This window comes from Bombina bombina, chromosome 5 (genome assembly GCF_027579735.1).
Source record: "Bombina bombina isolate aBomBom1 chromosome 5, aBomBom1.pri, whole genome shotgun sequence".
In the NCBI taxonomy this organism is placed as follows: Eukaryota; Metazoa; Chordata; class Amphibia; order Anura; family Bombinatoridae; genus Bombina; species Bombina bombina.
The window spans coordinates 107110058-107136254 of NC_069503.1; the positions used below are offsets into that span (position 1 = coordinate 107110058).

Below are 26197 nucleotides of genomic sequence, written 5' to 3' on the forward strand. Positions count from 1 at the left end.
GAGAAAAACGGTATATAATATGTGTGGGTACATTAAATGAGTAAGGGGAAAATTACAGCTAAACACAAACACTGCAGAAATGTAAAGATAGCCTTGGTCCCAAACAGACAGAAAATGGAAAAGTGCTGTGGTCATTAAGGGGTTAATGCATGTTATTCAGCTGCTTGTGCCAGGCTATGGGATAATACACACTGTGCAGCTTGATGTGCTTGTGAAGGGTTATTACACACTGTGCAGCTCTCTGTGCCAGTGAAGGGTTAATGCACACTGAGTCTGTGCAGCTCTCTGCTAGTGAAGAGTTAATTCACAATGTGCAACTTTCTGTGCTAGTGAAGGGGTTAATACACACTGTGCTGCTCTTTGTGCTAGTGAAGGGTTAATACACACTGTGCTGCTCTTTGTTCTAGTGTAGAGTTAATACACACTGTGCTGCTCTCTGTGCTAGTAAAGGGTTAATACACACTGTGCTGCGCTTTGTTCTAGTGTAGAGTTAATACACACTGTGCTGCTCTCTGTGCTAGTAAAGGGTTAATACACACTGTGCTACTCTCTGTGCTAGTGAAGGGGTAATACACACTGTGCGGCTCTCTGTGCTAGTGAAGGGTTAATACAAGCTGTGCTGCTCTCTGGGCTATTGAAGGGGTTAATACACACTGTGCAGCTTTTTGTGCTTGTGCAGGGTTATTACACTGTGCTGCTGTGCTGCTCTCTGGGCTAGTGAAGGGTTAATACACACTGTTTTGCCCTCTGTGTTAGTGAAGGGGTTAATACACACTGTGCAGCTGTCTCTGTGCTACTGAAGGGTTAATACACACTGTGTTGCTCTCTGTGCTAGTGAAGGGTTAATGCACACTGTGCAGCTCTCTGTGCCAGTGAAGGTTTAATACTCACTGTGCTCTCTCTCTGTGCTAGTGAAGGGGTTAATACACACTGTGCAGCTGTCTCTGTGCTACTGAAGGGTTAATACACACTGTGCAGCTCTCTGTGCTAGTGAAGGGGTTACTACACACTGTGCTGCTCTCTGTGTTAGTGAAGGGGTTAATACACACTGTGCAGCTTTCTGTGCTACTGAAGGGGTTAATACACATGGTGCAGCTCTCTGTCTTAATGAAGGGGTTAATACACTGTGTAAATCTCTGTGTAAGTGAAGGGGTTATTACAAAGTGCAGATCTTCTCAGTGCCAGTGAAAGTGCTAATATATATTGTTATTGTGTGTTTATGTATATACTGAGGCTTTAATATACTAATAGAGGATATGACAGTGGCAATGTGCTCAGTTACTATTTTATTAATTTGCAGCATTTAAACATGTTATACAGCATCCAATTTGTCTTTGAAATGGTTGCATATTTTCTTTTGTCTGAATGGCTGCTGCTTAACATGTGACTTCTAAGCATGTATTCTGGGAGATGTAGTTCAGTATTGAACTGCTCTTTGTTCCCCTCCCATTTACTTCCTGTGCAGCTGTTGCTGGGTGAGTGAGTCAGGCTGTGTGTATTGTGTGAAAAAGCGTTTTAGTTACTTTCTGATCTTCATAAAAAGTTTATAATTGTTATAAATGTTGTTCTTTTAATGCATGTTATTCATCTGCTTGTGCCAGGCAATGGAGTACTAAGCCCTATTCTTCTCTTGGTGTTAGTAAATGGTTAATACATACTCTGCAGATTTCTATGCTGGTGAAGGGGCTAATACAAAGTGCAGCTCTTCTCAGTGCTAGTGAAAGTGCTAATATATATTGTGTAGCTTTATGTATATAGTGTAGCTGTAATGCACTAGTAGAGGATATGACAGTGACAATGTGCTCAGTTACTAATTCTATGAATTTGCAGAATTTAAACATGTTAAAGCATCCAATTTGTCTTTGAAATGGTTGCATATTTTATTTTGTCTGATTGGCTGCTGCTTAACATGTGACTTCTAAGCGTGTATTCTGGGAGATGTAGTCCAGTATTCAACTTCTCTTTGTTCCCCTCCCATTTACTTCCTGTGCAGCTGCTGCTGGGTGAGTGAGTCAGGCTGTGTGTATTGTGTGATAAAACGTTTTAGTCACTTTCTAGTCTTCTTAAAAAGTTTATAATTGTTATAAATGTTGTTCTTTTAATGCATGTTATTCACCTGCTTGTGCCAGGCAATGGGATACTTAGTGCTGTTCAACTCTTTGTGTTAGTGCATGAATAACACACTATACTCCTCTCTGTGCTAGTGAAGGGTTAATACACACTGTGCTACTACAAAGTGCAGATCTTTTCAGTGCCAGTGAAAGTGCTAATATATATTGTGTAGCTTTATGTATATAGTGTAGCTGTAATGCACTAGTAGAGGATATGACAGTGACAATTTGCTCAGTTACTAATTTTATGAATTTGCAGAATTTAAACATGTTAAAGCATCCAATTTGTCTTTGAAATGGTTGCATATTTCCTTTTGTCTGATTGGCTGCTGCTTAACATGTGACTTCTCAGCCTGTATTCTGGAGATTTAGTTTAGTATTGAACTGCTCTTTGTTCCCCTCCCATTTACTTCCTGTGCAGCTGCTGCTGGGTGAGTGAGTCAGGCTGTGTGTATTGTGTGATAAAACGTTTTAGTCACTTTCTGATCTTCTTAAATAGTTTATAATTGTTATAAATGTTGTTCTATTAGTGCATGTTACTTATATGCTTGTGTCAGGCAATGGGATACTGGGTGCTGTTCAACTCTTTGTGCTAGTGAAGGGTTAATACACACTGTGTTGCTCGCTGTGCTAGTGAAGGGTTAATACACACTGTGCTGCTCTCTGTGCTAGTGAAGGGTCAATACACACTGTGCAGCTCTCTGTGCTAGTGAAGGGTTAATACACACTGTGCAGCTCTCTGCTAGTGAAGGGTTAATACACACTGTGCAGCTCTCTGCTAGTGAAGGGTTAATACACACTGTGCAGCTCTCTGTGCTAGTGAAGGGTTAATACACACTGTGCAGCTCTCTGTGCTAGTGAAGGGTTAATACACACTGTGCAGCTCTCTGTGCTAGTGAAGGGTTAATACACACTGTGCAGCTCTCTGTGCTAGTGAAGGGGTAATACTCACTGTGCTGCTCTTTGTGCTAGTGAAGGGTTAATACACACTGTGTGGCTCTCTGTGTTAGTGAAGGGTTAATACACACTGTGCTGCTCTCTGTGTTAGTGAAGGGGTAATAAACACTGCTGCTTTCTGTGCTAATTAAGGGGTTAATACACAGTGTGCTGCTCTCTTTGCTAGTGAAAGGTTAATACAAGCTGTGCTGCTCTCTGGGCTATTGAAGGGGTTAATACACACTGCTGCTCTCTGTGTTAGTGAAGGGGTAATACACACTGTGCTGCTCTCTGGGCTATTGAAGGGGTTAATACACACTGCTGCTCTGTGCTAGTGAAGGGTTAAAACACTGCAGCTTTTTGTGCTTGTGCAGGGTTATTACACTGTGCTGCTCTCTGTGCTAGTGAAGGGTTAATACACACTGTGCTGCTCTCTGTGCTAGTGAAGGGTTAATACACACTGTGCTGCTCTCTGTGCTAGTGAAGGGTTAATACACACTGTGCTGCTCTCTGTGCTAGTGAAGGGTTAATAATACACACTCACTGTGCTGCTCTCTGTGCTAGTGAAGGGTTAATAATACACACTGTGCAGCTCTCTGTGCCAGTGAAGGGTTAATACACACTGTGTTGCTCTCTGTGTTACTGAAGGGGTTAATACACACTGTGCAGCTTTCTGTGGTACTGAAGGGTTAATACACACTGTGTTGCTCTCTGTGTTAGTGAAGGGGTTAATGCACACTGTGCTGCTCTCTGTGCTAGTGAAGGGTTAATACACACTGTGCTGCTCTCTGTGCTAGTGAAGGGTTAATACACACTGTGTAGCTCTGTGTGCTAGTGAAGGGTTAATACACACTGTGCTGCGCTCTGTGCTAGTGAAGGGTTAATAAACACTGTGTAGCTCTGTGTGCTAGTATAGGGTTAATACATGCTTTGTTTGCCTTATTTGTAGGAGCCAATTTGAACTTGTTAAGGAGTAGAGAAAGGGTTTTCACTGCTGTTTTGTTAGCAACACTTTTATTGTTTTACATGATCTTATAACCCCTGCTCAAACTTACTAGGGGCAGATATGTAGCAGGGTCATGTTTATGAAGCCTGTCGTATGCACTTATAATTATAATGATTGGAAAACAATTTTTTAGAGTTTAAAGGACAGTAAAGTTAAAATTAAACTTTCATTATTTAGATAGGACATTAATTTTAAACAACTTTCAAATTTATTTTTATCATCAAATCTGCTTTGTTCTTTTGGTCTTGTTTGTTGAAATCTAAACCTACATAGGCACATATGCTAATTTCTTGCCTCTCATCTATTAGTGCATTTTTTAGCTTTTCACATCAAGACACTGCTAGTTCATGTGTGATATATAGATAAGGTGCTCACTCCTGTGGAGTTGTTTATGAGTCAGCACTGATTGCAGTCTGCAGAGGCTTACAGTGGGTATTGAAAAGAATCACCCCCTTGAAAATAATCACATTTTTTTGCTTTGCAGCCTGAAATAAAGACAGTCAGTGTATCCAGTTGTAATTATTTATAACACCAATATGTCAGACAAAAATAAAGAGAATTAAAAAACAGCATCACTGAGTTGGTAAAAGGATCAACCCCTCCTAAAATTACTTGTAAAATCAGGTGTAGCTAATCATTTTCTCAACTGCACACACAATGCCATTTGACATTCAACTGTGGGCATATTGATTAGCCCAGCATGGAAAGGGCTTTCCTGGAGCATCTCAGTCTCTGGTAGTGCAACTGAAGCAAACAATCAGCTATGGATAGCAAGGCACTGACAAAAGATCTCTGGGATAATGTTGTGGACAAGTCAGAAGATGGATACAGGAAAACATCAAAGGCTTTATCAATGCCTAGAAGCACAGTGAAGTCTATTATTAAGAAGTGGAAGGTATTTGGTACAACATAGACCCTCTCTGGATCAGGACATTGTTCCAAACTGGATGAAAGAGCCAGGAGGAAACTGGTCAGAGAGGCTACCAAGAGGCCCACAGCAACTCTGAAGCAGTTTCAGGAATTTATGACAAAAGGGTGGTCATTGTGTGCATGTGACAACAATATCACACATTCTCCACAAATGTGGCTTGAATGGGAGGGTTGCAAGAAAAAAGCCACTCCTCAAGAAAGGCCAAATGTAGGGGCATATTTAACAATGTGCGAGTGGACATAAAAAGTAGTAGCGTATCATGTCCACTGCACATTGATAAATGCTGAATCAATAGCACATATGTAATAACCTAATGAGCTGATCTGTATCACATGAATTGTTATGTGTGCCTTTAAAATATACCATACATACAGTTAATCAGAACTATTTATTATTATTATCTGTCTAAACCATTTAATATACTTTTTACAGACACAGCCAGAGCACTGAGAGATATCAGGTATTGCTGTAACTGGAGTGAATAACGGAACCTTCTTCCTGAGCACAGACATTGGAGCCTGTTATCAGCATGAGCTCATATGTGTTAGGTGAGTAAAATAGATATTATGCTGACTTTAATTACTGGTAAAATAGAATAGATCACTCATTAACCCCTTGAGTGCTAATGATGGCCCTGAGCCGTCGCAGAGTTTCCCACTATGGTGCTACCAATGGCTCAGACACATCACTAGCATTCTCCCACCTGGAGCCCGGCGATTCGGCCATAGTGACTGGCATCGCTGGGGCTTCATGTTATGTGCGGTGACATCACGAGCAATGACGTGGTGACGTCACCGCGCAACTTTATTTAAAATTCATAATGTTAAGTATAGGAGCATGGGGCATGCTGATTAGAAGCATGTATCTCAGGCATCTAAGCTGCTACAGACCCCGAACACCCACAGTTCGAAAGGTAATCACCTATCCTTCCCAACAGTGTAAGTCTTGGGGATCTGAAAAAAAAAAGTTAAAAAAACAAAAACAAAAAAACAGTATAGCACCCAGGTGGGAAAGTGCTTAGCACTCAAAGGGTTAAACAAATATAAACTATTATATTTATATCTGCATCTTTAAGAACATTTGTGTCAACACCTGCTCTCATAATACCTGCAACTCTACCTTCTCCTCCTGCCCTGGCCCAGCTCAAGGAACTCCCATAACTACACTTAAACCTACCTTTTTCCCATGTGTGGAACACCCACAACTCCACCAGTGAGTGTTCCCCACCCAGGACCGCCACTAATTTGTGTGCTTAATTTAAAGGGACAGTACACTGAAAAAAAGTTTTTATGTTAATGTATTGTCAAGGACTTGTTATACCAGCTGCTCTATATAAAATTATGGAAAAACCTCTCTAAGGGGAGGGGGGAGGTAAAAGGGAGGTATACACTGGGGATATTTGGAGTTTGACTTACAGTTAGATTAAGGTTATATTTCTCATTATAGGGAAATGGAAGTTAGGTAGGTAGGGTCCTGTGATGCTTTATAACAATATTATCCTATCTAGGAACTGATTGTAAAATAGACTGTTTGACTCTTTGAATCTTACCAATACATCTATGTTATAATCACAGACCATCCCATTCGCAATATAAACACTGATAAATATGCAATAGGTCTTCCTGTATCTCCATAATATCACTTTGTGTATTATATGTAACTTGTTTGTTTGATTTAATTTTAATCCTTGATTAATACAAGTTATATTTTAAATTAGTTACATCAGTCCTCCCTGTCCATGTCTCATTTGATAAATTAAGTCTATTATTTGGAGTGTGTCACATAATACCCTTTGTGCTCTTTTTAATTTTTCTGTCTCTATATAAAATGTATGAGAAATTGCATTTTCAGGTTTATTTGTGTATATGAAGTAGCTGGTTTTGTGATTTTAAACCAAACAAAGCCTATAACAATGGGTTGAACTTAGAGGTAATATCAGATCTCATTATGTTATCACTTTGTGTACAAACACTTGCCTTCTTATCTTATATTTGACTGGAAAACTAAAGCTCAATACATAGAGAGAATAATGGAAGATTATAATTGTATTATTTAACTATCCTGCACCCCACTGGCAGTGTAATTTCTACTGGTTGTGCTTACTTAAGCTATTCAATAGTAATAAGTAATAAGTCAGTTAAAACTTAAAGAGGAAAAGTCAAAAGAATATAAAGAGAAACAGAAAGTAATGATTGAGAGAATAAATAATCTAAGCAAAGACCTCCTAAAAATTAAATGGAAAAAACTAGACAGAGATACAATTAAACCACAAACAGAAATAAATAAAAATGAAGAGATGGAGGGACTTCCGGTGGGCGGCTCTAGAAGATGGCTGCGAGCTTGTGTAGCTCTGAAGAAACCGTCTCCTAATACCTGCTACACTGCCATCACCCTTATGCCATCTGCATCTCCCTTGACAGATAAGCTGTCCGGGAATCTCAAGCAGATAGAAGTAATTTCATCTCTTCTCCCCTGGAAGGCACTTAATAAGGCCATTTGGCGTTCTGGCGTGTTTTTTATCGCCATGTTGTACTTAACTCCACTTCAATTCATTAACCTCAAGAAATGGAGGGACACATAACTAAAGAATCAGACTTCAACAGTTATGTTCTTGCTGAACTAAGAGCCATATTCTTACCTAAGTTAACCCGACTAATATCATCCTGCACTGAACTATGTGAATTGGCGAAGATGAAGGAACAGCCTCCACAACTAAGTGGATTCGTTTCCAGCCGACGTGCCCCTACCTTACAAACTATGTCTGGTAATAACGCACACCACTCACAGGGAACAGTCGGCAGTCTTAAGACTCTCGCTCCCCCACAGAACAGACCAGAAGCAGGAACATTGGAGAATAGAGCACCTTCTTCCTGCCGGGGCTTGTCAGAATCTGCCACTGAACCACTTTCGAATTCAAGGGGGGACTTGTCGAATCCTTCTATGTTCTTACAGGGGTCTGCTATAGTTGTGAACCTGGATTTGAGCTCAAACAGAGAAGACGGCATACAATACCTCTGTTCCGGCAGTGAAATCCAACGGCTCCCAACCCGCATTGTTTCTCACTGTGCAAGCGGTGTGGAGGGCACGCTTGTGGGAATGCCTGTCAGGTCTGGGGTGGCCATAATTGTCACAGTGGACCCGGATCATGGTGACAAGATACAGCGTAACACAAGCGTGCAGAAACCACTCATTTGCTGTCCCTACATGACAGATTTTTCTGAACTCCCATATGCCACCACATCATTGCGGGTTCTAGAGATACTAGCAGTCCAGATGGTTACCACATCGGCAACAAAACAATCCGCAGCTTCTCACGACTCCAGCCCTTATGTAGAGAACAATGCACAGAACATTGGTTGGAAAATGGGCATCGGCTGACTGAAGCTAAGAGTAAAGCCGCAGCGGCACTGTTATGGTTAGCCGTTCTGGTCTCAGTTATGCCGGCACGAACTGTCACCCTCTAAAGTCTATGTTAATGTTGGGCTATGTAGTCTGTGTTTGCCTCAAATTCCCTATTAAGCTGGGTTTTTTTTTTTTTTTTATTCTTTTTATTTTATTTCAACATAGAGCTCTTGTAGAAACTTTGGAATGCAATTGTATTTTGTTAATACCCACTCTCCTGAAGTGCATACAATTCTCTTTTAATGTCTCCCATGAGCATAAATATCGTATCAGTTTGGGCGACACAGGTCGCTATATTATTCATAGTAGCTTAACAAAATTAACCTCTACACTACGGCAGCACGTGCTGTTCTAGCATCTCTGTAGGCTCAACCCTTGCCCTTATTATTAAATATAAATGTCAACCCTATAAGCAGTCCAAAAGTGTCAACATATTTATTGAATTTCCTTACTATAAGTCTGCGGTTTTCTCAGTGGCTTTTGTTACAGACCCCACTGTTCTCATAGACCCCCCATCAGCGAAATCCATGTTGTTGTCTGAGGACTGCACAAATCCATGTGGTCTTCTTGACTGTGTGCTTGCTATTTTAATATCTGGAGATTTTGGAATGTTATTTTATTTTATTCTGTTAATACCCACTCTCCTGCAGTACATACACCTCTTTCTTAACGTCTCCCATGAGCAATATGTTGATATATCATGGGTGGTGCCACCTGCTCCAGTAGAAGATTTTGAATTCCATACTTATACCTCTATCGTTAATGCTGCTGCCACTTTGACATCAAATTCAACCTGCAAACTATTTCCTACCACCTCACTTAAACTTGTGGATACCCCAAGTCATACTGAGTCTTTATAACTAAACACGCACTACTAACTTTTAGAATATTACCCCTCTGCTTGTTATTAGGTTGCTGTGACACGGATGCCTTTCTTTAATTACCATCCCGAAACCCTACTTTTAATCTTAGACCATAGCCCCTGGACCCTGAATGGGGCATCTGGATAACTCTTAAAATAAGAATAAAGGAAAATTCCGAATTTGTATATCATAGTGGCACAAACAATTGTTCTCATTATGCAATGCGCAGGGTGACATACACTTAAAATAGGAGAAAGTATTGGTTGTAGTTTTTTTGTTTTTGTTTTTTAGTTATAAGGTGGTTAGTGTTTTGGGGATTGGGGGGAGGGTTCGGGGACTAGTTGGGGATGAAAATGTAAAATGAGAGGGCTAAACATATGTAGATACCAAAAATGTAAATTGTTATTAGCATCCGGATTATCTTAATTGTCATGTATTGATCTACTGAATTTCTGCTATGTCCTGAATAATATCATCCTTCAGGGGATGGTATACCTACTGAATCTGTGGATGTAACCTTCATGATAATGTGTGGAACTGTTGATTATTGTACTCATGTGTTGGCTCTCAATAAAAAGAATTTAAAAAAAAAATAAAAAAAAAATAAAGAGATGGATTTAACCACATCTCAAAATGACTGGACTACAGTTAGTTATAAAAAGAAAGAAAAAATAAATAATCCCCACCCCAGAAATCATGAATATAGAGATAGGAACACACATCATTCTTGGAGGTCCACTACATATAATAGACAAAATAGTGGTTATTACCATCATGACACATATAGACACACTAATTACCAACCAAATAGGTTTGGGGATGAAAATTATAATTTTGACAAAAAGAAGACAATGTATAACACAAACACATTGGGTAAATAACGAAAGATGGCAAACACCAGTAAATAGTAACTCTAGACAAATATATCAGCAATCTGAGACCCCCAGGACTAGAGATAATAGAACTCATTTTTTAGAACACAGCCCTCTAAGGGAGGGCACGTCAAGGAATCTCCAAAAAGAAAATTTGGACAATGTTTGGGTAAACAGAAAAAGACCATTAGAGGAACAAGAGGGAGGGGAACGAGTAAAAGAGGCAAAGAGGATAAGGTGAATACAAATGGGGTTTTTAATATTAGTAGTGTTGACTTAAAAGAGGATGAAAAAAGAATTCTGAGTCATGGACTTTCATTTGCACCCAGCACAAAAATGAATAAGTTCAATACACATATACATGTGAAGAAATTCATAAGAAACCTAACACTTAAACGTTACTTCTTAAAAGATCCACTGGATAGGACTAAAGAGGTGGAAGTAAGACAAGAAAAATGTATTCACACAGATTTAAAGAACAAATCTACATTTAACCCTACGCTCTGTAAAGGGAGTAACCTAGAAACCTTTGAGTTAATGGTACTTGGGGATCTTAAGAAAAGCCAACCCTCACAATATATGAAAACCAATATGAATAAACAAGATTTATTAATTTTGGATGGTCTAAAGAAAAATGGTGACGTGACTATAAAGCCCGCCGACAAGGGTGGCGGGATTGTAGTCATGGACACTAAATACTATAAGAATGAAGCCCTGAGACTTCTTAATGATAAAAAAACTTATAGAAAACTTGAACTGAATCCCACTAATAAATTTACAGCTAATTTGAAAAAAATTATCACAGAAGGAAAAGATTTGGGAATTTTGAATAATGAGGTGGATTTCCTGGACCCTAGGTTTCCTAGGGTCCCGGTCTTCTACTTCCTTCCAAAGATCCATAAAGATCTAAATAACCCCCCTGGAAGGCCATTTATCTCCGGGGTGGGGTCCTTATCATCTAATCTTTCACAGTATGTGGACTCATTCTTGCAGAAATATGTAGACAGCTTAATTCCTATTTGAGGGACTCCACCCAGGTGTTAAAAATTCTTGACACGATCCAATGGGAGGAGAATTGGTTTTTAGTAACTTGCGACATTACTTCACTTTATACAGTGATTGACCATCAAAAGGGCTTATTGTCTGTAAAAAGATATTTAGATGCAGACCCCGAAATTAAATCAGAACAAAGTACCTTTTTATTAAAAAGTATAGCTTTCATATTGAATAACAACTATTTTTCATTTGATAAAAATTTCTATCTTCAAATCGAAGGGACTGCTATGGGCACGAGGTTTGCACTAAGCTACGCTAATTTGTTCGTAGGCCATTGGGAAGAAGATTTTTTTAGGGAAAATGGCTTTGGTGCAAACCTCGTGCTCTATAGGAGATATATAGACAATTTGTTAATGGTCTGGAAAGGATCTGAAGCTGAGTTGGGTAACATGTTGATGAGTATGAACACCAATGACAAAGGCCTGAAATTCACACATAATTACAGTAAAGAAAAAGCTATCTTTCTTGACCTAGAGATCATGGTGATAGATAATCTAATTGAGACAAAGACACATTTCAAAGATGTAGACTCTAACAGCTTTATACATTCAGATAGTTGCCATTTACAACAATGGAAAAACAATATCCCAGTAGGTCAGGCCTTAAGGATCAGAAAGAATTGTTCTAGATTATCAGACTTTGAGGAACAAATAGGGACTCTCATTGAAAGGTTCAAAGATAGGGGATATGATGAGGATTTAGTGAACAAGGCTACCAGTAGAGCTAGATCAATGAATAGGCAGACACTTCTTACATATAAACAAAAAAACATTACAGATGCTAAAGACACTATTGATACCCCATTTATTACTGATTACAGTAATGATCATGGTATTATAAGAAAAATCCTTAATAAACATTGGCATGTTGTACAATCAGACCCCATTATAGGAGACAAGTTGACTAGTAGACCAAGGCTTATATTTAGGAAATCAAGAAATTTAAAACAGATACTAGTACCCAGTACCTTTCAAGAGAAGAAAACATGGTCAAATGCACAACTAGATATTTCTGGAAAGAAAGTGGCAGGATATTTTCCATGCTATTCGTGTAAGGCCTGTCAACATAGCTATAAAAGAAACTCCTTAAAAATTCCATCCACGGGAGAAACGATTCCAATAAAAGAACTTATTAGATGCACGACAAAAGGGGTCATATATGTACTTCAATGTACATGTAATTTAATATATTTTGGGGAAACTAAGAGGATGCTAAAAGACAGGATTGGAGAGCACCTTTTATGCATAGAGAAAGAAAAAGAGGACACAAGACTCTATATACTGTGACTGTGCAGTAAGATCGTCTTGTAGAATACAGCTAATACTGTGAATGTGCAGTAAGATCCTCATGTAGAATACAGCTAATACTGTGGCTGAGCAGTAAGATCCTCATGTAGAATACAGCTAATACTGTGGTTGTGCAGTAAGATCCTCATGTAGAATACAGCTAATACTGTAACTGTGCAGTAAGATCCTCATGTAGAATACAGCTAATACTGTGGCTGTGCAGTAAGATCCTCATGTAGAATACAGCTAATACTGTGGCTGTGCAGTAAGATTGTCGTGTAGAATACAGCTAATACTGTGGCTGTGCAGTAAGATCGTCATGTAGAATACAGCTAATACTGTGGCTGTGCAGTAAGATCGTCATGTAGAATACAGCTAATACTGTGGCTGTGCAGTAAGATCTTCATGTATAATACAGCTAATACTGTGGCTGTGAAGTAAGATCCTCATGTAGAATACATCTAATACTGTGACTGTGCAGTAAGATCCTCATGTAGAATACAGCTAATACTGTGGCTGTGCAGTAAGATCCTCATGTAGAATACAGCTAATACTGTGGCTGTGCAGTAAGATCCTCATGTAGAATACAGCTAATATTGTGACTGTGCAGTAAGATCCTCATGTAGAATACAGCTAATACTGTGGCTGTGCAGTAAGATCCTCATGTAGAATACAGCTAATACTGTGACTGTGCAGTAAGATCCTCATGTAGAATACAGCTAATACTGTGACTGTGCAGTAAGATCCTCATGTAGAATACAGCTAATACTGTGACTGTGCAGTAAGATCCTCATGTAGAATACAGCTAATACTGTGACTGTGCAGTAAGATCCTCATGTAGAATACAGCTAATACTGTGGCTGTGCAGTAAGATCCTCATGTAGCATACAGCTAATACTGTGACTGTGTAGTAAGATCCTCATGTAGCATACAGCTAATACTGTGACTGTGCAGTAAGATCCTCATGTAGAATACAGCTAATACTGTGACTGTGCAGTAAGATCCTCATGTAGAATACAGCTAATACTGTGACTGTGCAGTAAGATCCTCATGTAGAATACAGCTAATACTGTGGTTGTGCAGTAAGATCCTCATGTAGAATACAGCTAATACTGTGGCTGTGCAGTAAGATCCTCATGTAGAATACAGCTAATACTGTGACTGTGCAGTAAGATCCTCATGTAGAATACAGCTAATACTGTGACTGTGCAGTAAGATCCTCATGTAGAATACAGCTAATACTGTGACTGTGCAGTAAGATCCTCATGTAGAATACAGCTAATACTGTGACTGTGCAGTAAGATCCTCATGTAGAATACAGCTAATACTGTGGTTGTGCAGTAAGATCCTCATGTAGAATACAGCTAATACTGTGGCTGTGCAGTAAGATCCTCATGTAGAATTCAGCTAATACTGTGACTGTGCAGTAAGATCCTCATGTAGAATACAGCTAATTCTGTGGCTGTGCAGTAAGATCGTCATGTAGAATTCAGCTAATACTGTGGCTGTGCAGTAAGATCCTCATGTAGAATACAGCTAATACTGTGGCTGTGCAGTAAGATCGTCATGTAGAATTCAGCTAATACTGTGGCTGTGCAGTAAGATCGTCATGTAGAATTCAGCTAATACTGTGGCTGTGCAGTAAGATCCTCATGTAGAATACAGCTAATACTGTGGCTGTGCAGTGAGATCCTCATGTAGAATACAGCTAATACTGTAACTGTGCAGTAAGATCCTCATGTAGAATACAGCTAATACTGTAACTGTGCAGTAAGATCCTCATGTAGAATACAGCTAATACTGTGACTGTGCAGTAAGATCCTCATGTAGAATACAGCTAATACTGTAACTGTGCAGTAAGATCCTCATGTAGAATACAGCTAATACTGTAACTGTGCAGTAAGATCCTCATGTAGAATACAGCTAATACTGTGACTGTGCAGTAAGATCCTCATGTAGAATACAGCTAATACTGTAACTGTGCAGTAAGATCCTCATGTAGAATACAGCTAATACTGTAACTGTGCAGTAAGATCCTCATGTAGAATACAGCTAGTACTGTGAATGTGCAGTAAGATCCTCATGTAGAATACAGCTAATACTGTGCAGCTTTTATTTTAGCTGAAGCATTGGGATAAGACATTTTAGTTTGTTGTATTCTACATGGGGAAATAATAAAAACAGTGTTTTATCATTCACAGCAGTAGTGTTAGTCACCTATGCATTAATGTGTGATGTGTAACTGTAGATAACAGTCCCTTGCTAGGCTGCACATTTATATACAATTCTTCAATGGGAGTTATGTGTACCCCAGGGCTAGTGAGCGGGGCTGCATAGAAATATGGAAGCATTTTATCTTTTAAAAGCATTCTGTGTTAGTGTTGATTCAGATAAACTGTGTCTGTGCTGTGTTTTTTTTTTTCTAAGTTATTAATTTCATGGTTTCTAGGAGGAATTAGCTACAGACAGGCTTCCTGAAGCATTTTTATTAAAGGGACATGGAAACCATAATTTTACTTTTATGGTTCAGATAGAGCACACAATTTTAAACAATTTCCCAATTTACTTTTATTATCTAATTTGCTTAGTTCTCTTGGCATCCTTTGCCGAAAAAGATAGCTAGGTAAGCTTAGGATCTGTGAGCTAGCTGCTTATTGGAGGCTGCACATATATATCTATTGTCTTTGGCTTAAGAATGTGTTCAGCTAGCTCCTGGTAGTACATTGCTGCTCCTTCAATAAAAGATGCCAAGAAAATGAAGCAACATTGATAATAAAAGTACATTGGAAAGATGTTAAAACTGTATGCTCTATCTGAATCTTAAAAGAAGAAAAATTGGTTTTGATGTCCCTTTAAAGGGATGGTAAACTCTATTTTACTTGTTTATATAACTATTCTTGTTCTATCACAATAATTATGGACACCTAATTTCGTCTAATACAATATATTAGAAAATACTCACAAATCAATGTATTGTAAGTCGTTCATCTCCGTTTCATTTCCAGCCCCCTGTGATGTCATATTGGTTGTTTAAATACTTAAACCAATCAGTAAGCCTGTCGCCAGACAGGCTAACTTCAATGTGATCCATTTTACGCATACGCAATATCGCTTTAGCATCGCAATTTGGCCATCCAATTAGGATCGTTTAAATCTGATGACTAATTTGCGAGTTTATGTGTTGGGAATGCATGCGCTCATTCTCATTTTCAACAAGGCACACGGAAGTAAACAGTGAATCCTGTAGTATTGTCAAACGATTCATTGTTTAGTGCCAGTAAGAACACTGCTGAACTTGTTAGAATCGCAAAATAGAGGGAAAAACTATTTTGTAAGAGAAAACAAAAATAGATTACTTTCTTTTATTTTGAAAACCAAATGTATTTCCTAGCAAATGGTGGAATATTTGATGAAATAAAAATGCTATATGTTTTTAAAACTAAATAAAATAATTTTTGACTTACTTATATTTTGTTATTATAAACGTTTGCTCGTTTTATAAGGGAGAGATGTCTCGCACACTCAAACACGTAAATTCTTTGATTCACACTGAACCAAGTAAACATTGAATCTCTTGACTCAATGTTTCTTGGTATACGTCACTATCCAATATGCGCATGCGTTAAAAATAACACTGTCGGGAGCGCGCACATTTTATGACGTCCAGAGAGGGTGTAGGCAAGAGAAGAGTCCAGTTTAGAGATGCAAACAAATAAGAGGGGTGGAGCGATGCGGCGACAAATGGGTCGGTAAATATGTATAAATTATTGTAAAAGTACATATAAAAAAGTTAAAATGAGTATGCGGTTTAATATACATAGTAATGAATATTTCAAATATGTCAATTACCAATAACAGAGTTTACCATCACTTTAAGTTATTAAACATGTGCATAGTTTGTGGAGCTTTTAATTGCATTTGCATTCTTGCAGTATTATTAATCTGTAACTTTAAGGGACATGAAACCCAATGTTGTGTTTTTTATTCATGATTCAGATAGAGCAAACAGTTTAAAAAAACATTCCAGTTGACTTACAGTATTTTATCAAATTTGCTTCATTTTCTTGGTATCTTTTCTTGAAGGGGCAGCATTGCTCTACTGGCAGCTAGATAAACACATCAGGTGAGGCAATGACAAGAAGCATATATACAGCAACCAATCAGCCGCTATCTCCCAGTAGTGCATTGCTGCTCCTGAACAAGCACATAAGCAAATGAGCCTAGCTGCTTTATAGATCACCTTCATGAGAGCTGAATTGCAACAGTGCAACTCTTGGTAGGGCCCCCTACCCATTTGTCTCTTAAAAATGAATATTATAGCTATGTTTATAGGGTTGCAGAATATGCTGATGCTCTACAAATAACTAATAATAAAAATAAAGGATACCAAGAAAACAAAGCAAATTTGACAATATAAGTAAATTGCAAAGCTGTTTAAAATTGTAAACTCTATCTGAATTGTGAGAAAAAAAATTGGGTTTCATTTCCCTTTCAGTGTATTAAGATTAAACTAAAGGACTCTTGTTTGCTATATGTAAATTATATATATATATATATATATATATATATATATATATATATATATATATATATATATATAATTTAAATAGGAAAGCAACATGGCTTTAGGTGTTTGTGAGGGCTGCACACACTCCATGCAGCATGAAAAATAATAGGTAATGTGTGATCGCTGTAGGCTTATTTAGTTTAGAAGAAATTTTAGATGTTTTTTTATTTAGTTGTTAATCTGGTGTGTACAGATCTTCAATTCTACCAGCCTACATGGTCACCATGGGCGCAATCCGATATACGGCGTAGTTTTCGGCGCAAGCGAGGGAACCCGCGCCGCCCGTAGTTTCACCTCGCACATCTGGGTATTACATATACCCCGCCGGCAGTTGCTAAAGTGCCGTAAGTCGGATAAACTAGCGATGTCCAGAAATGAGAGTAACTATAAATTTCTGGAGTCGCCAGTGACTTACGGCACTTTAGAAACTGCCTGCGCTTAAAAAACTAACTAAAGGGGACTTCCGGTGGGCGGCTCTCTAAGATGGTGGCAGGTTTCTTTTGCTCCGCAGAAAAACTTGGATTATTCCGTATATTGGCCACTATTTCTAGCCATTCGTGCCTCCCTTGACAGGACACGCTGTCCGGGAACTTACAATGAACAGAAGAAAACACATCTCTTCTACCCCGGAAGGCACATTAAAGAAATTAAATTAAATTAAAGTTTTTGCCGTGCTTACGGTAACCACCGCACATTCTTGCTATAATTATGCAGTGTGCAATTGAATCAGTTCTGACTGAACTATCAGACATTTTCTTACCTCTATTTGATGCACTCATTGCTCAGTGCTCAAGCTTAGGTGAAACAATCCGGCTGAAATCGGCCCAGACCTCTGATGGCGGAGCCCGGCAAAGTAGTGTAAAGGAGTTGGCGCCAATTCCGAAATAAGAGGCAGTGAACACCATTCCGGATGCTAGGAGAACAAGTGGTATCTGCATGTCACCAGGCTTTATGCAAGAGCTGACAGAGCCTGGAATTTCTTCTGTTATGTGTGATCAGTCCACGGGTCATCATTACTTCTGGGATATAACTCCTCCCCAACAGGAAATGCAAGAGGATTCACCCAGCAGAGCTGCATATAGCTCCTCCCCTCTACGTCAGTCCCAGTCATTCTCTTGCACCCAACGACTTGAGGCCTCTGTTGAACAGATTTGCAAGGCTGCAACTTGGTCTTCGCTTCATACTTTTTCCAAATTTTACAAATTTGACACTTTTGCTTCTTCGGAGGCTATTTTTGGGAGAAAGGTTCTTCAGGCAGTGGTTCCTTCTGTATAATGAGCCTGCCTATCCCTCCCGTCATCCGTGTACTTTTGCTTTGGTATTGGTATCCCAGAAGTAATGATGACCCGTGGACTGATCACACATAACAGAAGAAAACATAATTTATGCTTACCTGATAAATTCCTTTCTTCTGTTGTGTGATCAGTCCACGGCCCGCCCTGTTTTTAAGGCAGGTAAATATCTTTTAAATTATACTCCAGTCACCACTTCACCCTTGGTTACTCCTTTCTCGTTGATTCTTGGTCGAATGACTGGGACTGACGTAGAGGGGAGGAGCTATATGCAGCTCTGCTGGGTGAATCCTCTTGCATTTCCTGTTGGGGAGGAGTTATATCCCAGAAGTAATGATGACCCGTGGACTGATCACACAACAGAAGAAAGGAATTTATCAGGTAAGCATAAATTATGTTTTCTTACATGACATCAACCGGCATTACTAGAGAACGGAGTGGAATCCGTTCTCTACTGTCTTACTCCGCTGACCCGCTCCAGTACCATCTCTTAGAACAATACACCAAGCTGACCGCGATACACCTACCTGCTTACGAAACCTGCGGAAACAATGCATCTGCACACACCCTTCAATGTCCATGGCTCTTTCCCTCAGGGGAGCTGCTCTTCCCGTGCCGCTTTGTGTGTCAGGCTGGCTGGCTACCGGACCCATCTTGTCAATCCCTGGCTCAAGGCAGGGTTGGTGTCGGATAGAGTGGGAGGAACACACGCAGGCTGACTCGGGTGGTGTTTGGACTATCGCTCCTCAAAATCTGACTGGCTCCATCACACTGGACAAAATATTATGTCAGGTTATGTAGAACTCCACACGTTTTTTTTATTTAAACCGCATCCAGCTACTATATAGACATGTTGGACAGTTTATATTGTTGTCCTTACTTTGCTTGCTGAGCGAATCCATACCGATTTGTTTTTCTAACAAACATCCCTCTACGATGGGTATACTGCTACAGTTGTATTACGTTAAGTGGGGGTCGCTTCCAATGCAGTTTTCATGACATAACTTATATGCTCCTTTTAAGATCAAGGCAATCACTTATACTGTAACAGAAATAGTTCAAATGCAATGTTGTTATTTTACTTATATTCGCTTGCAGATATGTTTGTGAATAGGCTAAGCCTTGCAACTTGTTGTTTTTAGAAATTATTTTTTCTCGCTTGGCACACTGCAACCCTTTCAGTTTTGACTGATCTTCTTACATTTCCCTTGAATACATAGAACTAAGAGTTCCATCTGAAATATATATTCTGTACTTTTCTGCATTCTATATACCATTAGGGCATAACTGTTCACTATATTTCTAGCCTAATCTGGGTTGACGGCGCAAACATGTTGTACAGGATGTAATCTGAGTAAGCTAAGGGAGACAGATGCTGAACTATATGCAACATAGCATGCTAGTAATCTATTAGTGTTCTAACCCAAATTAAAAATATACTATATATAGTCTTACCTATATAGTCTTTCCTTCTAAATTCAATCTCATTTGGCCATTATTTCATCACTTAACACCGCCATCTGCTAGTGACAATTCTTAAATAAGTATACTAATTCCCACAAAAGTTTATTGCATCCTAGCTTAAGATGTTTATACTTATACAGGTCTCTTTACATTTTCTAGGCATTGTAGAAAAAATGCTGCTTATGTCGCAACTCAGCTCATCATACTAAGCCCAGAGACAATCCTACACCCCTCCTTCTCAATTTGGCGTTATCTTTGTATCCCAATATCCTTTCAGGTTGAACCTCTACTACACCCATCTGGAATACCAGAAGTAACACCCTTTTTAATTCCTAATTTTTATGAAAGCCTGAATATTGGAAATAGCATATCCGCTCCAGCGTGTGCCTGTATGCCAAGGTCTATATCATTAAATAACTAATGGCCATTACCATTAAGAACATCAAGGTTATACTCTACTGCTGTAGGGTTTTTTCTTTAGTTAATTTTTTTTTTTCTTTTTTTTCTTTTATTTTATTATTAGTTTTATGTAGAGGTTAGTTACATTGAGTTAGTTTATTAGTTTAAAAAAAAAAATCCCAACATCGTGGTACAGATGTATATCTTTATTTATTTATTTATATATATATATATATATATATATATATATATATATATATATATATATATATGTTTATCTGTTGAGAACTCTCATATTCACAGCACTAATTAACCTTGGTACTTTCATATATATGCAAATGTATGCTGCCTCTTTTGACGTGTAATTTTTTGCTTTCTAACTCACCCTGCGAGGTGGGAGGATGTTACACTATGTATGACTGTACACTTTGTTGGATATAAATAAAATTAAAAAAAAAAAAAAAAAACTAACTAAAATATTAAATCTCCCGTAACTGTCTAACACGCCTCCCAAAAATTAGCCCGATACGTATACCCCTATATCCGCAATCCCCCCTCTCACTCCTAATAATAAATGTATTAACCCCTAGACCGACAACCCCCCACAACACAATAAGCCTAATTATTAACCCCTAAACCGCCATAGCCCACACCGCAATAAACCTATCCTAGTATTAACCCCTAAACCGCCACTCCCGGAGCCCACCGCCACTTACATTATATGTATTAACCCCTAAACCGCCACTCCCGGACCCCGCCGCACCTAAATAAAGTGTTTAACCCCTAAACCGCCGCTCCCAGACCCCACCGCCACCTACATTAAATTTATTAACCCCTAATCTGACCCCCCTACACTGCCGCCACCTACATTAAATGTATTTAATTTAGTGGGGGTTTTTTTGTACTATAGTTTAGTTTATTTAATTGTATTTTATTTTAGATAATTGTAGTTAATTTATTTAATTTATTGATAGTGTAGTGTTAGGTGTTTTTGTAACTTAGGTTAGGATTTATTTTACAGGTAATTTCTTTCATGTAATTAGCAAGAGTCCATGAGCTAGTGACGTATGGGATATACATTCCTACCAGGAGGGGCAAAGTTTCCCAAACCTCAAAATGCCTATAAATACACCCCTCACCACACCCACAAATCAGTTTTACAAACTTTGCCTCCTATGGAGGTGGTGAAGTAAGTTTGTGCTAGATTCTACGTTGATATGCGCTCCGCAGAAAGTTGGAGCCCGGTTTTCCTCTCAGCGTGCAGTGAATGTCAGAGGGATGTAAGGAGAGTATTGCCTATTTGAATTCAATGATCTCCTTCTACGGGGTCTATTTCATAGGTTCTCTGTTATCGGTCGTAGAGATTCATCTCTTACCTCCCTTTTCAGATCGACGATATACTCTTATATATATACCATTGCCTCTGCTGATTTTCGTTTCAGTACTGGTTTGGCTTTCTACAACATGTAGATGAGTGTCCTGGGGTAAGTAAGTCTTATTTTCTGTGACACTCTAAAGCTATGGTTGGGCACTTTTTTATAAAGTTCTAAATATATGTATTCAAACATTTATTTGCCTTGACTCAGAATGTTCAACGTTTCCTTATTTCAGACAGTCAGTTTCATATTTGGGATAATGCATTTGAATATATCAATTTTTATCTTACCTTAAAATTTGACTTTTCCCTGTGGGCTGTTAGGCTCATGGGGGCTGAAAATGCTTCATTTTATTGCGTCATTCTTGGCGCGGACTTTCTTGGCGCGAAAAAACATTTCTGTTTCCGGTGTCATACGTGTCGCCGGAAGTTGCGTCATTTTTTTACGTTTTTCGCGCCAAAAATGTCGGCGTTCCGGATGTGGCATCATTTTTGTCGCCAATGGCATTTAGGCGCCAAATAATGTGGGCGTCATTTTTGTCTCCTCTTTATTTAAGTCTCATTATTTATTGCTTCTGGTTCTAGAAGCTTGTTCACTGGCATTTTTTCCCATTCCTGTAACTGTCATTTAAGGAATTTGATCAATTTTGCTTTATATGTTGTTTTTTCTATTACATATTGCAAGATGTCCCACGTTGCAACTGAGTCAGAAGATACTTCTGGAAAATCGCTGCCTGGTGCTGGAACTACCAAAGCTAAGTGTATCTGCTGTAAACTTTTGGTAGTTGTTCCTCCAGCTGTTGTTTGTATTAAATGTCATGACAAACTTGTTAATGCAGAAAATATTTCCTTTAGTAAAGTACCATTACCTGTTGCAGTTCCATCAACATCTAATGTTCAGAGTGTTCCTGATAACATAAGAGATTTTGTTTCTGAATCCATTAAGAAGGCTATGTCTGTTATTCCTCCTTCTGGTAAACATAAAAAGTCTTTTAAAACTTCTCTTTATTCAGATGAATTTTTAAATGAACATCATCATTCTGATTCTAATGATTCTTCTGGTTCAGAGGATTCTGTCTCAGAGGTTGATGCTGATAAATCGTCATATTTATTTAAAATGGAATTTATCCGTTCTTTACTTAAAGAAGTCCTAATTGCATTAGAAATTGAGGATTCTGGTCCTCTTGATACTAAATCTAAACGTTTAGACAAGGTCTTTAAATCTCCTGTAGTTATTCCAGAAGTTTTTCCTGTTCCTGGTGCTATTTCTGAAGTAATTTCCAGGGAATGGAATAATTTGGGTAATTCATTTACTCCTTCTAAACGTTTTAAGCAATTATATCCTGTGCCGTCTGACAGATTAGAGTTTTGGGACAAAATCCCTAAAGTTGATGGGGCTATCTCTACCCTTGCTAAACGTACTACTATTCCTACAGCAGATAGTACTTCCTTTAAGGATCCTTTAGATAGGAAAATTGAATCCTTTCTAAGAAAAGCTTATTTGTGTTCAGGTAATCTTCTTAGACCTGCTATATCTTTGGCGGATGTTGCTGCAGCTTCAACTTTTTGGTTGGAAACTTTAGCGCAACAAGTAACAGATCATGATTCTCATAGCATTATTATTCTTCTTCAACATTCTAATAATTTTATCTGTGATGCCATTTTTGATATTATTAGAGTTGATGTCAGGTTTATGTCTCTAGCTATTTTAGCTAGAAGAGCTTTATGGCTTAAAACTTGGAATGCTGATATGTCTTCTAAATCAACTCTACTTTCCCTTTCTTTTCAGGGTAATAAGTTATTTGCTTCTCAGTTGGATTCTATTATCTCAACTGTTACTGGTGGGAAAGGAACTTTTTTACCACAGGATAAAAAAATCTAAGGGTAAAAACAGGGCTAATAATCGTTTTCGTTCCTTTCGTTTCAACAAAGAACAAAAGCCTGATCCTTCATCCTCAGGAGCAGTTTCAGTTTGGAAACCATCTCCAGTCTGGAATAAATCCAAGCCTTCTAGAAAAGCAAAGCCAGCTTCTAAGTCCACATGAAGGTGCGGCCCTCATTCCAGCTCAGCTGGTAGGGGGCAGATTACGTTTTTTCAAAGAAATTTGGTTAAATTCCGTTCACAATCTTTGGATTCAGAACATTGTTTCAGAAGGGTACAGAATTGGTTTCAAGATGAGACCTCCTGCAAAGAGATTTTTTCTTTCCCGTGTCCCAGTAAACCCAGCGAAAGCTCAAGCATTTCTGAAATGTGTTTCAGATCTAGAGTTGGCTGGAGTAATTATGCCAGTTCCAGTTCTGGAACAGGGGCTGGGGTTTTATTCGAATCTCTTCATTGTACCAAAGAAGGAGAATTCCTTCAGACCAGTTCTGGATCTAAAAATATTGAATCGTTATGTAAGGATACCAACATTCAAAATGGTAACTGTAAGGACTATCCTGCCTTTTGTTCAGCAAGGGCATTATATGTCTACAATAGATTTACAGGATGCATATCTGCATATTCCGATTCATCCAGCTCACTATCAGTTTCTGAGATTCTCGTTCCTGGACAAGCATTACCAGTTTGTGGCTCTGCCGTTTGGCCTAGCAACAGCTCCAAGAATTTTTACAAAGGTTCTCGGTGCCCTTCTGTCTGTAATCAGAGAACAGGGTATTGTGGTATTTCCTTATTTGGACGATATCTTGGTACTTGGTACTTACGTCTTCTCATTTAGCAGAATCTCATACGAATCGACTTGTGTTGTTTCTTCAAGATCATGGTTGGAGGATCAATTCACTAAAAAGTTCATTGATTCCTCAGACAAGGGTAACCTTTTTGGGTTTCCAGATAGATTCAGTGTCCATGACTCTGTCTTTGACAGACGAGACGTCTAAAATTGATTTCAGCTTGTCTAAACCTTCAGTCACAATCATTCCCTTCGGTAGCCTTATGCATGGAAATTCTAGGTCTTATGACTGCTGCATCGGACGCGATCCCCTTTGCTCGTTTTCACATGCGACCTCTTCAGCTCTGTATGCTGAACCAATGGTGCAGGGATTACACAAAGATATCTCAATTAATATCTTTCAAACCGATTGTACGACACTCTCTGACGTGGTGGACAGATCACCATCGTTTAGTTCAGGGGGCTTCTTTTGTTCTTCCGACCTGGACTGTAATTTCAACAGATGCAAGTCTGACAGGTTGGGGAGCTGTGTGGGGGTCTCTGACGGCACAAGGGGTTTGGGAATCTCAGGAGGTGAGATTACCGATCAATATTTTGGAACTCCGTGCAATTTTCAGAGCTCTTCAGTCTTGGCCTCTTCTGAAGAGAGAATCGTTCATTTGTTTTCAGACAGACAATGTCACAACTGTGGCATACATCAATCATCAGGGAGGGACTCGCAGTCCTCTGGCTATGAAAGAAGTATCTCGAATTCTGGTTTGGGCGGAATCCAGCTCCTGTCTAATCTCTGCGGTTCATATCCCAGGTATAGACAATTGGGAAGCGGATTATCTCAGTCGCCAAACGTTGCATCCGGGCGAATGGTCTCTTCACCCAGAGGTATTTCTTCAGATTGTTCAAATGTGGGGACTTCCAGAAATAGATCTGATGGCCTCTCATCTAAACAAGAAACTTCCCAGGTATCTGTCCAGATCCAGGGATCCTCAAGCGGAAGCAGTGGATGCATTGTCACTTCCTTGGAAGTATCATCCTGCCTATATCTTTCCGCCTCTAGTTCTTCTTCCAAGAGTAATCTCCAAGATTCTGAAGGAATGCTCGTTTGTTCTGCTGGTGGCTCCAGCATGGCCTCACAGGTTTTGGTATGCAGATCTTGTCCGGATGGCCTCTTGCCAACCGTGGACTCTTCCGTTAAGACCAGACCTTCTGTCGCAAGGTCCTTTTTTCCATCAGGATCTCAAATCCTTAAATTTAAAGGTATGGAGATTGAACGCTTGATTCTTGGTCAAAGAGGTTTCTCTGACTCTGTGATTAATACTATGTTACAGGCTCGTAAATCTGTATCTAGCGAGATATATTATAGAGTCTGGAAGACTTATATTTCTTGGTGTCTTTCTCGTCATTTTTCCTGGCATTCTTTTAGAATTCCGAGAATTTTACAGTTTCTTCAGGATGGTTTGGATAAAGGTTTGTCTACAAGTTCCTTGAAAGGACAAATCTCTGCTCTTTCTGTTCTTTTTCACAGAAAGATTGCTAATCTTTCTGATATTCATTGTTTTGTACAAGCTTTGGTTCGTATAAAACCTGTTAAGTCAATTTCTCCTCCTTGGAGTTTGAATTTGGTTCTGGGGGCTCTTCAAGCTCCTCCGTTTGAACCTATGCATTCATTGGACATCAAATTACTTCCTTGGAAAGTTTTGTTCCTTTTGGCCATCTCTTCTGCCAGAAGAGTTTCTGAATTATTTGCTCTTTCTTGTGAGTCTCCTTTTCTGATTTTTCATCAGGATAAGGCGGTGTTGCGAACTTCTTTTAAATTTTTACCTAAGGTTGTGAATTCTAACAACATTAGTAGAGAAATTGTGGTTCCTTCATTATGTCCTAATCCTAAGAATTCTAAGGAGAAATCATTGCATTCTTTGGATGTGGTTAGAGCTTTGAAATATTATGTTGAAGCTACTAAGACTTTCCGAA

General features: G+C 38.9%; 1 protein-coding gene across 1 annotated transcript in view; it reads left to right on the forward strand.

Annotated features, from left to right (window-relative positions):
- The first annotated feature begins 2516 nt into the window (after window positions 1-2516).
- Window positions 2517-26197, forward strand: part of LOC128661366 (zinc finger protein 850-like) — a 305244-nt gene continuing 281563 nt past the window's right edge. Inside the window, exons 1-2 of the mRNA XM_053715630.1 lie at window positions 2517-2542; window positions 5417-5532. The gene's annotated coding sequence lies outside the window, so the exon portion shown is untranslated. The remainder of the gene's footprint in view (window positions 2543-5416; window positions 5533-26197) is intronic.